The sequence below is a fragment of the Leuresthes tenuis genome, unplaced genomic scaffold (assembly GCF_036924035.1).
Source record: "Leuresthes tenuis unplaced genomic scaffold, fLeuTen1.0.hap1 SCAF_10, whole genome shotgun sequence".
NCBI classification, from domain to species: Eukaryota; Metazoa; Chordata; class Actinopteri; order Atheriniformes; family Atherinopsidae; genus Leuresthes; species Leuresthes tenuis.
Genome location: NW_027325364.1, coordinates 12,609,622 through 12,620,186, shown reverse-complemented (window position 1 = coordinate 12,620,186; position 10,565 = coordinate 12,609,622).

The window sequence follows — 10,565 nt, the reverse complement described above, 5'->3', positions numbered from 1 at the left end:
CTCTGTCTCGATTTTCCCAAGACTCATGGGGCTCTGACAGCACATGCGCAACACACATTAAGGATGAATGGTGGCGACTTGGATGTGTATTCAGCAGATGATCAAATCATTGATTACTTTGATTATCTAATTGCAGTTATGGAATGATGGGGGGGGGGGGTTGCTGAGGAATGGCAGAGCTTTTGAATGAGTTATGGAGCTGATCATAACATTGACTTTTTGACTGATTACCATAATCAATCAGACAGATGTCTGCTGTAGACTAGGCTTTTCTCTTTTTGTTTCTTTGAAAAACAACAATCACAGTTTGAGCAAGTTACAAAGGCGGAGACCAGTGAAGATATGACTGATAATGAGAAGTTAGTCTTGCAACAACTGCTCTATTGACATCTGGTATTTGCATGTGAGCTATATCAGGACACATTACCTGGAAGATAACATCGGATCTGCAGGCCTTTGCATATACACCTGGAATGTAACAATATAATCTGAGCTGTGTTAGAGTCTGAAAATCCAAAATATTTATGCTGCTTCGCTGCTGGACTTTGAAGGGAATTCAGCTGTACTTACATGTACGATGATCTCTCACATAGAAAATCACTGTGGCATCACTGTGCACCCCACAGTCCACAGTGCTGCAGAGTACACACTCCATTCTATAGCTTGTTTCCCTTCCCATGCATTCATATTGGGACAAAGGAGAGTTGTCAAACTATGCATGCAACTGTACTGATAGTTGCTTTATGGTTATACAGTTGTATGTGAGGTAAGGATTATGGACATTCAACTTAGTGGGCACTTCAGAGAAGTTCAGCAGTAGTCAACATCACATTGCCATTGACAATGACATTGATACAATGTTGAATACTAATTGATTAAAAATTACCTTGAACCAGAAAGAGTACTGAAAAACAAAAAATATCAAGTAAGCATGAATGAAAGGAATAGACAATCTCTGCACTGGAAGACATTATTTATAACTCTTGGTTTCATCTCAACCCAAAGTAGGTACTTCTGTTGCAAAAGGACAAAAGCGCAAACACAAATGAGTGTAGGCTACATTTCAGGTTTTTCATTTCTAATCACCGAAGTGGCAGCAGAAATGTACAATTAGCAGATGTGCTTCTACAAAACTGTACACACCTCTATGCCTTCTCTCTATCTCAACACTCTCACCTCTGACAGAGCTTGATAAGTGTTTTTCCTTCTATGTAGCTTATTGTTAGCTTTGATTTTAGCTGTAATGTTATATCCTCATTGGTATGCTGCTTTGGATTAAAGCGTCTGCTAAATGCATAAACAAACGCAGCGAGAACATTGCCACGCCAGGACTGTGAATCCAAGGTCAAGGAAAGCAATATCATGGACTGCTTCCATACATTTTTCACCAGTTTGGAATACTGGGAAGCCTCCAACTTCATCTAAAAAAAAAAAAGCAAACAAACCAAAAAAAAGAAAAATAAATAACATGAAATATGAGCAGTTTCCTTAACCCTATAATGCCAAATGCATCAAATTTGATACAAGCATTTCTGAGACCTATTACAGAAACTTTACTCAAAACCCTCCTGTGTACAATGATATTTGTCTTCCACCCCCTGGTCGATACCTTTTTCACTACTACAATTCGGACACAGCACTTAGGCCAATCCAAAATGGCCTCCTCCGATTAGTTCCCAACTCGCTGGATCAAGATAAAGAAAATTGCGATTTTGAGGATTTTCCAGTGAAATTTTTGCTTATATTTTAACAAGAACACCTAATCTGTTGAAGCAAGTTATAATTATTTAATTTCCTGCATTTTAATACATTGTAAAATCATGCAGAAACTTTGTGTTCAAATTTGATACTATAGGTAAAAAGTGGAATCTTTTTCCATGGTGAAATATGCATTATATTGACCATTGTGCATTATAAACGAGTTTTGATGAATCAATTGCACAAATTACAGATCAAAATGTGATGTTTAGAACAAATAATTGCACTCAGAAACCGATAAACCCAGTGTCCTCTTTCGTTGGCATCACTCCCCTAACCCTACACCTGACCCCAAGACCACGGGAGACGCTGGGCTTGGAAGACCAAAACACATGTCATGGTTCCCAGACCATCCATTGTGGAACCTACAACAGATTCATTGGTGGTGTAGATTTCCTGGATATGCTGTCTGCCCTGTACAAATACATCTTCAAAACCAGAAGATGGTGCTTGTATATTTGGTAGCCTAGTGTCACAGTGGCACTCACCAATGCTTGTTTCCTGTACCAAAGAAACCTGAAGACACTGGACCTAGAGAAAAACACCATGAAGGTTTCAGGGCTCAGTTGGCTCTTCCCTGGTAAGCGCAGGAAAAGCAAAAGTCAGGGTTGGCAGACCACTCTCCCCTTCACCAGTATCCTCTCCATCCCACTCCTCACCATCACAAACACCAACACCACAGAGGAGTTGGCGATCGACCATTATGCCTCCAGATGTGAGGAGAGACATGGTCGACCACTTCCCATCCTGGGAAAAGCGAAAAGGTGCAAGCACTGCACAGGACACTTCCCATGTGTGCTGTGGAAAATGCAACGCCCATCTCTGTCTGAATAAGGACAGGGACTGTTTTCATGCTTACCACATGCCATAAAAGAAAAAGGGACAGGAAAAGGTAGCAATTTGGAAAAATGAAGAGGCTGATGTTCTTGTTATCGCCTTAACTGCTGTTTTCATGGTAAACACTTGTCACAATAAAATAAAAAGTTCCAGACTTCCACGATCAGGAGCATGATTGGATGGTGGTGGAGCAGCTCATAGGTGAGGCATTCGATTCTAGAAGTAAACTAGTGCCAATTTGTTTTCAGTCACAGCTTGGTTAAGTGTAGACAGTAAATTATTGGTTAAGTAAAATATGTGGTATTGGAGGGCCACAAAAGCAGTCTTGCCCAGTCCTCGTGGTCCTAGGGCAGGACTAGTCAGCCTGGTAACCAAGTCAATGAAGAAGCCCGTTTTCATGGCAGCGACAGATAATATTAACACATTCTGTGCCTCCACCATAGAGAAAAGGCTCTGTGATTTTTTTTTAACTTGGCTGAATAACATGGTCACAGTAAGGATCGTGTACACCTGACTGATACCTGAAGATGCTCCATTTGACCACCATGTGGTGTAGCTTAGATTTCATCTCATTTAGAGATGAACTCCAAGCTGTGCTAATGCCATGCTAATGCTTGTTGAAAATAGCATAAAATAATCCCAGATGGATGCAAACTTAGGACACTCCTACTGTCAATGATCCTCCGCAAATTAGTTTTTTGTGATTTTAACTCTCAGGCCACTGGGGTTCCCCAGCTCTGCACTCTGAGACATGTTGCTGCCATAAAGTTCAAGATGAGCTAATGTTTTTGATGAAAAAGTAAAATGCCTCTCTTTTAACATTTGATATGTTTCTTTGTACTATTGTAAATAAGATATTGTTTGATGATATTTGGGTGTTTTTTTTTTGGAATTCTTATTTTACACAGTATCCCAACTCATTTGGAATCAGGGTTGTATTATGTGATTGCAAAATCTGTTACATTTGAGTTGAACTCTGTAATGAGTTGATGAGTAAAACTGAGCTGGGGACATAGTGCTGTGTCGGAGTGAGACGCTTTAAAGCTGTTCCTTTGGTCAGAGTTGCTTGTCTTTATTTCCTGTCCTTCAGGATGAGGAAGCAGGTGCTGATTAATCTGGAAGGGACTTCATCATGGGAATTATACCTATCACATCCCTTTAGAACATTCAATGAAAAATAGATGGGACTCTTAAAACCAGTTGAGGTGTTCTTTGACCTTATGTCTCCTGCTCTTATTGTGTTTCTGTGTGTGTGTGGCCATATTTTAGTGCAACAACAGTGGTAAGCAATCCTGTTTTAAGCAGAAAAAAAGTAACATGTAGATCATTAACTGTTGGGCTGGCTGCCACTGCTGCATTACTGGCTTCTCAGTCTCAAGGTGTGGTTTAAAGACAAGGTCAAAGGTTCTTTGGTGTCCCACCCCCAACTGAGAGTGTGAATGATGGCCCCTCCAGCCCAGCCCTGGATAAGCAATGGTTAGGTGAAAGGCACAGTGCTGAGGCACTGAAGCTTTAAGATTTAAGATAAGGAATTCAGCAGTCTGTGAGGATAAGGTTTGACTGGTTTATGAGCCCCATGTTGTACAGATAGGAAGTGTGGTAAGTACCAAAATCTCTTTGTGAGTTTTCCAGATTCTCTGCCTCCCTCCTTTTCTCTCCACTATCACAACAAGCCTGTTGAACACCTCTGATCTCCGTTTTGGTCCAATCATCAAAAACCTGAAGTATTTGGGTCAGACTTCGGCCTAGCAGATAAAAGGAGCAAAATAACAGTGAGAGAAAGTACACATGCCATTATTGTCCTTTGTTCAGAAAGTGTCTCAAAGCACAAATGCCATCACATGCAACTGCACAGCAGAAAAAATAACCGGCTCTTTGCTGTACTAACATATCTCTGTGTTGAGATGTGTAATGTGTGTTTTACGACCTTTAAGGGGGTGGGGAGTGGGGGGGGGTCTTTCTATGTTTGTGTGGTTGGCTCCAATGTGTTAAGATGTAAGCTTAGTTTTAATCTCCTTGTAGTTGAGTATCAGGCTAGTGCTAAGACATTGATTGGTCCAACTTCTTAATTGATACCGCCGGAGGACCGCCTGCCAGCGGGATGTGGATTTTGTGTGTATGTGCGCTTTCTGCTGTGTTAGAAGCTCGAAGTGAATCCCCCTGTGACCTGGATGAAACAGAGCGTTCACTTATCTTTATCGAATCCCAATCTTGAACTACACGTGCACGCCAGTGAGAGGGATGAGGGCTTATCCAACATCGTTAGGGGCTCCAGACAGCGTTCCAGGACACGCCAATCAACACGGCCCCCCATATGATACCTTTGCACAAGAGATGCTACAACTGCCATCATTAATTCCTCCAAGGACACACACACATAGATACTGCACCCATATGAACATATGTCAGCACACATGGGCCTCTTGCTCCTGTAATCAACTCCTGAGATTCCAATTATAAAAAAGAATAATTTATTTCCAGCTTTTCTCCATATTCATGAGTTAAGCAGTATAGAATGAATTCCACACATTACACCCATTGTCGAATTTATGTTCCCAGATGAATTATAGATGTTGTTTGAAACTGTTCAGTGTTCTTAAATGTCATCATTAATCTGAACAAGTCGCAATTTTTCCAGCTCATTTACACAGTGTAAATGTTTTTTTTTTTGCCTCTGAAGAGTTTGTGTGCGCAAAGGATAAAAGATCTAGATCTATTCCATAGTTTGCATTATTCCTTTGTGTATTTGTGAGTCTGAGGGTGAGAGGAGGAGAGAAAGTTCTCATGAGCCCTGAAAGCAGCCAGAGGCTAGTGTGTATCTGAAGGCGTTCAGAGTTGGGATGATCAGAGACTGTGAGCCCAACATATTCATCAAGGCACTCCACAGGGACAGAGGTTGAGCTGCACTACAGAGACGAGAAAAAAAAATCTGCGGACTGAAAAGAAATGAAATAATTTATTCCAGGAATGGAGTGGGGGGGTATTGGAGACAAGTTTAGGGGAAGGGCAGAGTTTTCAGTGTGGGTCTGCACGTTTTCACATTCCACATAACACACTGAAAGAAAATGCAATTGCCACTCTCTATCACTTTTATAATGCATGTGAGAGCGGGGGGGGAATAGAAAGAGACAGACTCGGTGACTAAATGCAAAGTAAATGCACAGCTTAAGAATTTACAGGAAGAGTCACCTTTAGCTCCTTTAAAGAGCTGCTGGTACTCTGATGCCTTTACCGTGAGATTTGCAAGGTCAAACTCAAACGAGAATCTAACTTGCCAGCCAGCGGTAACAACCACTAAACATCCCAAACATGGCTTTAGGTGAAATGCTAGTCCAAAAATAGCTCCCTTAAAAAAGGTTAGCATAGATGCTGAGATTGCATCAGTAATACCACAACTGCATAATTTTTCTTCTTTGAAAGAAGAACAAAAAAAACCTGAAGGTTTTTCTCAGTGTGAAAGATTTTCCAAACTGGTTTCGGAAAGAGTTGGATTCGAGAAATAGGTTCTACTCTGTTGATCTGATGGGTTAAAGCTAGCCAGTGATAGATGGTGACTGACAGATGGTTCATCCAATCACTTGCCAAATATTTTTGAAAGCACCTGCCCTTTTACAAACAGTTTCCAACTTCAGCTTGCCAGATGGTTCTGCGTAACAAACCATCTGGCACATCAGCTAACTGTGGCCCCTTCACACTCCTCCACCAAACCCTATCAACTCTCTGTCTGCATCTCATCTAACCAGCCTTCCGCTACATACATCCCTATGCTCCATGCCAAAACTGCACGTCTTTCCTGTTGATACCACATGGTCCAGCCTGGCTCAGAAAGTAATCAAAATTGTAAGCCCACACTATACAAACATCTATGCCAGATGGAAAATATTGACAATCACGGTGACTGAAAAAGACAGAACTAGAAATGTAAAAAAAAAAAGAAGAAGAAGAAAGAAACAACGTGTGAAATATTTCATATCTGTGCAATGGGACAGCCCTCATGCAACAGTAAAAACTTCCACTTGGCGTGTGAAAACATGTAAAATTTAGTTTCAGGTTTACTGCCAGTCCAGTAACACCACTCCTCTGAGACTCCAGATTTCTTCTTACAAGCGTTCAATCTCTCACACCTTGAATGTGTCTTTGCTCTTCGTGAGTGGGACATGACAAAAGCACTCCCAAAACATCTGGACTTTGCTAATATGAACCTTATCCAGGATCTGTTTCTCTCAGTGTCAAACTATGATCAATAAAAACTTAATAAAAGACTTTGAATTTTTTTCTTGTTGCAGTCCAGTAATGAGGTTGTGTTGTTAAGGTTCTCAGATGCAGTTTTTCTAATGTAATATGTGCAAATGACCCTTAATATACTGTAAATGTAAATTTGTATTGTAAAACTTGTATTATGATTTTCGAAGCACATGTGTTTAAGTGAAAGTTATTTTTTTCCACACCCTGTTTCTTGTGCTACTCCCTGCCTTCAGGTATAACTGTTTCTTTCGAGGCATTTGGCCTGTAGCAATTATGTCTAACCAAGCCAGAATAATCACGTTTCATGTCACTCAAAAGTTAAAACAAATCATGTACCTGTATTACATATGTTTGTGGACACACAGTCTTAAGCAGACTTATTCTGTTGGCTACTTCAGCTGCAGACCAGACATGTTTGTACATAATTTGTTTAGCTGATAAAAGTTTTCACTGAAATGAAAGCAAAATTGTTAAGCAGCTAAATTACAAGCCAAAATGTTGGTTCCTACAAGGAGAAAACAAATGCAAAGAAGTCCTACTTATATGTGAGTAAAAGCATCAGTGCCACACAGTAAGAATATGTCACCGTAAGCCCTGCTTTGTAAATGATGAAAATGATGAAAATCACTTAAAAAATATTAAAAAAAAATGTTTTTATCTGCAACTAATCTTTAGATCTTAAAGTCTGGAACACACCCTAAAAAGACCTATAAAAAACAAAGCTAGTTGGAAAGAAATATCTTATTTATTGATTAATTTAATTATCTAGTTCTATGTGAACCATTATGTCTTTATAGCTAGGGTGGGGAAATATTTAACCTATTTCGACAAATATTTCTCAAAAAACTTCTAAGCATATTAAAATTCAAGTGGTTGAATATTAATTAGACATCTCCACCTACTCTTGGCTCTTTTTCAGAAAATCTAGCTGTGGTGAGAGCGTATTCTTTCTGGCTGCCCTGCAAATGCAGATGCACAACGTCTCTTGAGATGGTTGAAAGCCCAGCTTAATGGTGGAGAGTCCTGCAGGAGAAATAGCTATTTCTCAACAACTGCTTACAATGCAAAGCAACATCGCACATTTTTTATCAGAAAGAGTATGTTAATGTAAAGAAAAAAACAAAAACAAACGTGTCTTTGCATTATTATTGATAATTATTATTGGGATTCTTTTCATTTCAGTTTACATTGTATTTTTTGCTAGATGTGTATCTAACTCGCCTCCAAGTCATTTATGATGTTGCTTTAGAAGCCACACCCTCTAACCAAAATGCTAACTTGAAACAATCTAACTGGATGTGGGTGGAGTTGGGTGATCCAACTGAAGTCACAGCCTGATATACTTGAAGTAATTACTGGAGCTGGTTTGTTCTCTTGCATTTGCTTTCGCTTCTGAGACTGTGAATATAATTGGCAGCTTTATAATATGAAAATATCACGATCAATATTTTTACTTCAATTATGTTATTTTAGTAAAGTTGCAGCATATCTACTTTGGTTAGTGTGTAGCACTAACTTCACTTTTTGTCTGAGCAATAAGATATTTGTAAGATGTGTTTTGTAAGCTTTGCAACCTTCGCCCTTTAGCAGGTTAGTAGCATATTGTGTCTTCTTCGGTTATTGTTGCATGTTAGCATGTTACTTTTCTGTGTGGATTGTGAATGAGAGGAGGCTGGAGTAGTGGTTGATTCCTACGATAAAACATATTAAATAAATGTAAAAGTAAAACTCCTGTAGAACACTGTTTATGTGTAACATTATTTTTTTACATTATAACATTACTTTTACTTTGGTGCTCTGCATCAAGGCTAACTAGAAATACACATTAAGCTGACTGAAAAGTAAGTGATAGCCTTATTGTCATCATCCCTGTCTCACAGATGAAGGCTCAGGTAGTCCTGTTTCAGATTAACATGCAGTTAAGCTCTTCTCATGTCTAAATGTCTCATGTCAGTTTATAAGTCTCACATTCAAGTGCTTAAAAAATGTGAATCGGAATCGAATTTTGTTTTTGTTACGTTCTGTAATGTAACCATATAATGTCGACACGTGACATTTTCGTGGCACCTGGAGGTGTTTTTACAGGCTTCTTCAGCGATATGCTTTTAAGACAGTGGTGTTACATCCCACAACTGTACGTATGCAACTTTAAAGACTACCTTTTGTGTTCATAAGAGAGGTTTGGGGGGCCCAGATGAAACTGTAGTATGTATATGTAGAGTTGTTGGTGTGACACAGGGCTATGATTTTATTGTTACGAGATCAACAACATCAAGTATAACTCCACCCTGTGCTTTGGTGTGTCTGTGTACACTGTATGTGTATTTGTATGTGTGTGTGTTCTTTTGAGAGTAAGAGAAAACCTTTTTGTCTGATTGGTAGCTCAGAGCCAAACAGATGTGTAAATAGAAGTAGGCGACTGGAGTCACATCAGATACACCAACCAACAAAATCAAACTGTCTTTCATACTCACACAGTCTTATACACAAACACTTGAAATCCAACACAAATTGGCAAAGAAATGGGTCTGAATTGTGCATTCAACTTTTGTTAATCCCAAAGGTGAGCATGATCCCACACTGTAACTATCAAATTAATATAATCAGACAGTGTAGGGCTTTGAATGCTTCAAAAGCATGCCGATACACACTGTGGAGTAAATACAGCAATGACGCATGCTATCACATCCCTCATAAACCCTAATGTCATCACTCCAACATCTCAATTGGCTCCAGGCAAAACAGAGAGCCGGCCACAGAGACAGGGGGAGAGAGGGAGGAGCATGCGCCCAAGCTATGATGATGAATTGATTGATGAATGCAAATGAAGATGAATGCATGTGGCATATACAGATAACAAGAGAAATATGAAGAGTATAGCAGCTGGTTCACTGTTTTGCTTTGGCAGAAAATATGAATAGCTGATGTGTATCTGGCCTATTAATACTACAGCAGTGACAGTGAACGCACCACTAAACCAGATATGGGTCGCTTATCACAAATTGTATGGCCCAGGAACAGCGGCCGTTGGTCTTTCTCTACCACCTGGAACCTAATCACTGGGATGGGGCAAACAGATCTGCTTCATCACCCCACAGACCAACCTTTATTGCCATATGGACTGAGTCCTAAAACTGACATAGATCAGAGCACAAGTAGAATAATAAGCGGTCGTTTATATCCATCGCCAAGGCAACTTCACTCCATTACAAAAAATCCTGAGTGACAATAACCAGTCAGACACTGGAAGAAACAGTGAATGTGTGGCTTTTTGTGACTTTGATAACTAATCTCATGAGTAATTTTAAAGAAAATAGTGAGAACTCTGTTCAATTATGCAACTTTTGTATCTTTATTTTGAACAGATGGTCAGACAAAACTAGCATTTAGCAATCTATATGATTTATCAGCTGACAAGAAATTTTTTTTGTTAAAGTCATAATTAATAGCAGCCCACTCTGACTCTGTTTGCTTTGTCTAACTGAAAGTTGATGGGTGTGTAACCAGCTGACGACACATAAAAGAATTACCACGACAGTTTTATTTCCAGTTTTTCTCAGTTAGTTTTGGTTTCATTTGCACGGCTTTTGTCTCAGAGATTTCTGTCCTGCTGTCAAGAGTTGTTGTGCTTACTAATGAAGTTTAGTCAGTGTGACAACTGTTGACAACTTGTTCCGTGGATTATGCAGAGTAATGAAGACACCGAGTGTGCAAAGAAATGTTCC